Here is a 4,485-nt window from a genome sequence, read left to right on the forward strand (position 1 = left end):
AAAAAGAAAGGGGGAGGATTAAATTGCAACACACGCACAATGTGAAGGGACGAAAAAAGTAAATATCCCCGTCCCTCTAAGTGCAGCGTTTTGCGCGGGACCAAAATGAAATAAAAACAAAATTTCTGGGAAAAATTAAAAATAACGAAAGATTTAATTATAAAATTATAAAAAAGCAGAAGGACCAAATGCACAAATAGCCCTTTTATCAAAAACACGTGGATCCCCTGAGGCGGGTCGGGTCGGCGCACAGGTCATATCAAAACGACATCGTTTTGGGCATTTAAGGCCAGTCCCAAAACGACGTCATTTTGGTGGCCTATATAAATCAGATTTTTTTTTAAAAACTTCATTCTTTCTTTGTTTTTTTTAAATTCTTCTTTCTCCTTTTTTTCTCTGCAGAGGCCCATACTCCGGCGAGGGTTCCGACCAGTCGCCGCCGCATCGGCCACCGCGCATGGTGGCTTAAAAATAAAAAAAGTATGTTTTTTTATTTATATTTTATATTTTATATATATCTATATATATATGCTGTTTTTTTAAAAAATAAAGAAATATGTACTTTTATATATTCGAAGGAGGAAAATAAAAAGAAATAAACTAAAAAAAGAAAATAAAGACTTTGTTTCCACTGCTTGCTGTTTCTTTTGGTATTTGATGTATTTGAATCTGTTTCTTTTGTATTCAAAAGTGTCCAGAGAGACAAAATACAAAATATTGCAAGGCTTATATAACCATTTACAAAGTATTTTTCTATTTGATTGTCATTTCTGCCTTTAATTCTTGCTGTCATTTCTTCTCCTATTTTGCAAGTGCAAGTGGGCGACTACACAGTGGCAGTGCTGATGCGACAATGGCGGTGAGGCAGGTGGGTCAGAGGGTAGTTGGCCGAAGACCTAGGGCGACTGCTAGCTAGGTTAATTTAGGTTTTTTTTTGTTTTGTTTTTGGGTTGGGCTAGGGTTGTTGATTTAGGTTTGGGTTTAGTTGTAAATGGGTTTAATTGGTTGGGTTTTGAGGATGTAAAATGGGCCCAAGTAGTTTGGGCCTTCTACACTAGGAGTCTCAAAATTTGTTGTCAGCACCTTTAATTTTGACTGCTTCACAGTGTTTGCACCTTCATGGGCAATATCCAGAATATCTCATGCCTTTTTTGATATAATGCGCTTGAATGTTTTCTTGTACTCTTGATCATTAACTTTACCAAAAAAAATGACATACAAAGCTTTAGAGTTTGCATTGACCAACTTTTTCTCCTTAATTGTTCAAGTGAGCTCAGATTTAGGAGTGATGAAGGAGCCTCCTATCTAATGAGGATTGCATGCCAATCCTTTTCATCCATAGGTTTTATAAAGACTTTCATAGTAACTTTTCTGTACGCATAGTTGGAACCACCAGCATAAGTGGATTGAGACAAATGATCCTTCCATTGCAAGCAAGAATCAGCACTAGGAACACCACTGAATATAAGTGTTAAGCTTCGATACCAAATTGAAGAAAACAATCAATTTTTGCAAGAAAAAATTGAACAGTTATATGGAGTAGTTATAACTGTTAGGTGTCACAATTAAAGAATATAACATATAAACAATTGATTACACAATTCAGTAATCGCCTACATTTGTGAGGCTTTATCCATAGAGGCAATGCATTATATTTATTCTTGTTTAAATAATTATTTAAGTCCTATCACTTTTGTACCTAAAATCTAGATCTCTTTATTAAATTCTCTTCTACTTAGTTTGTAAAACCAAGTGACTCACTTGTTTTACTTACAAAAGTACATTCACTAAATCAATTCCAATTGAATAGATTAAATGTTAAGCTCTTAGTACTAACCTATGAAGTCTCAAGTATATAAACATTTTTTTTACTTGCTAGGATACAAATTACTTGCAATCATAACTCCTTCCAAAGTAGCCCTTAAATAAGATTTAACAATTTCCTGGTAAAGCCTAGGATAAATAAACAATTTCTCAGATATGTCTTCAAGTCATTCCAACTAATCTCCATGAAATAGAAGATTCGATTTGCTTGATTTAAATCGATCCAATTTTAAAGATTTGTTGTTTCATAAGATCAATCTTCAAATATGGACCAATACATGTCCATAATATCAACTAATTCATGGCCCAACTATATTGTTTCAAAAAATTGCTGACTTCAAATTCGACAAATTATGAAACATTGAGCAATTATCGACATCGTTGTAATTGCTTTGTGTCGTTGCTCTTATAAGTGACTTAACAAATTTAAAACCTTTCCTTTAAATGTAATTTCAATTGGAGTCTTTAGTGGGATCTATAGGATACCAAACTAACAAATTTAATTTTTTTAGGCATAAACTTCTATTGCATTTTATTATAGTTCATTAAACTAGGGTGAGTATTCGGTCGAGTTGAGTCGAATAAAGTCAAAAAATTTTGAATTAGTCGAGTTGACGAATCCTATTTTAGCAACTAAACTCAATTTGAAAATTTTTCGAATAAAAACAAATCAAGTAAAAAAATTTTGAGTCAAGTTGAGTCGAGTTAACGAATCCTGTTATTTATACTCAATCTTGCATTTACATGGACCGATTATTTAACTAGTAGACTAAGTACAAGATTATTTAACTACATAAACAATATAATGGTTTCGCCTTTTAACTTAATAGGTAAACATTTATCAAAACGAAATAGTTTTGCCTTTTAATTTAATGGTTTTGATTTTTAACTTTAGAAAAGAAAAACATTTATCAAATCGACATAGTTTCGCATTTTCTTATTCGGAATTCTGAAGAACTCGATTTGTGTAAATCATATTCGAGTTAAACCAAAAATTTTGATTTTTTATTCTATTTTATCCGAATAACTCGAATAATTCGAACCATTTAACTCAAATTTTAAAAATTTTATCTAGTTTTTCGAATCGAATCGAATTTTGCTCCCCCTACATTCAACCATTGCATTCCAATATTGAAAAGTTAGATTTATTCGTGGGCCAAGTTTAAATAAAATATAACTTGTTATTTGCCTAAACTTGAGTTTACTCAAATCGTAACATTACTATTCTACCCAAATTTAACTTAAATAAGTTTAAAAGATGTAATAGGCCAATTTTGGCCTGGGCCCAAGACCCAAATATAAAACCAAAAAGAAAAAAACAAAATAGTCCATTTTACAAAACAAACAGCAAGACTATTTTCCATATTGAATGGCCCAAACCTAAACCCAAATTACCCAAACAATAAAAAACCCTAAAGCCCAAGTCAGCCCAAACACCTAAACAAAACAGCAAACCCTAGCACCCTAGGCCTCCCCTTTGACCAGAACCGCACGTCAGCAGGCCACCTCGCGTGCCGCCCCTCCACGCACGCCTGCGCGTCTAACACCTGCAACAATTGAATGCAACAACAGAAAACAACACAGAAGAAACAAGCAGAAAGAAACAAAAAATAGAAACCAAGAGTTGTTTAAATCGGCCATAAAAGCCCGAACTTCTTCTTTACAATTTTTTTACACGCATTAGAGAATAAAAAAGAAAACAAAATTACAAAGAGGTGATATATTTTTATCTGTAACTGTTTTGCTTTTTTTTTTGTTATTTTTTTTTGTTTGTAAATGAAACTAAACATAAAGTAAAAATTTTAAAAATCTTCCTTACCTCTTCGGGATCTCACCGTCGTGGATGAAGGAGGGTGTCATCCCCGATGATGGACGGTTTAAATTCGGCGAGGCAACCGAGAAACAAAAGGGTTTCCTTTGGATTTTACCATTTGTGGTCAAGTTTTGACGAAAACCAACCCCAAATCAGGCTTAGGTAGATTAAAACGGCCCTAAGGGCCTTTTTTTGGAATCCAACCGCCGTATACGGTGGTCACCATCGCCGGCGGCCATGGCGGATGAACGAGGCCCGATAGGCAGGATGTGGGGGGAGTTTTGAGTGGATGAGAGACTTAGAGTTTTTTATTAGATTTTTTTGGGTGTGAGGGCTGGAAATGAAAGTTAAAAAAAAAATTTGAGTTTAAATAATGAAGGCAAAACGACGCCGTCTTGAAGTTTAGGTTCAGAGGCCAAAACGACGTCGTTTTAGCCTCCGACCTGTGCGACTTGACCCGATTGGTGGAGGATCCGCGCGTTTTTAAAGCCAAATGGGCTATTTGTGCTGTGGGTCATTCCGCTTTACTACTCGTTTTCAATGCGACCCTTTTGTTCTTAATTTTGAGTTTTTAATTTGACCCCATGATTTTTGCGCTTGTCTCATTTTGGTCCTGCGTGAAACAGTGCGCATAAGGGCTGAGAATATTCTCCCAATCAGTCCCTCTTTCTATGCGATTGTTCCATTTGGGCCCTATTTACTTTCTTTTTTTAAATTTGCCCCTTTAATTTTATTTCATTTTTAATTCAATCCTTGACCTTTTACCTTAAACTGTTTAATTATAAATTATATTAAATTGTCCTATATATTATCTATTTTTAATTTTTTATATATTATTTATTTAAAAC

The 4,485-nt window shown here is 34.2% G+C and overlaps 1 long non-coding RNA gene across 1 annotated transcript; it reads right to left on the bottom strand.

Moving 5' to 3' along the window:
- Positions 1-2,955: 2,955 nt before the first annotated feature.
- On the bottom strand, positions 2,956-4,101 carry LOC121230350 (uncharacterized). The gene is made up of 2 exons (XR_005928283.1): positions 3,644-4,101; positions 2,956-3,371 (listed from the first exon to the last, which is right to left on the bottom strand). It is a non-coding gene; the product is annotated as an uncharacterized lncRNA (long non-coding RNA).
- Positions 4,102-4,485: the final 384 nt, after the last annotated feature.

Source organism: Gossypium hirsutum, chromosome A06 (assembly GCF_007990345.1).
Source record: "Gossypium hirsutum isolate 1008001.06 chromosome A06, Gossypium_hirsutum_v2.1, whole genome shotgun sequence".
Lineage (NCBI taxonomy): Eukaryota > Viridiplantae > Streptophyta > Magnoliopsida > Malvales > Malvaceae > Gossypium > Gossypium hirsutum.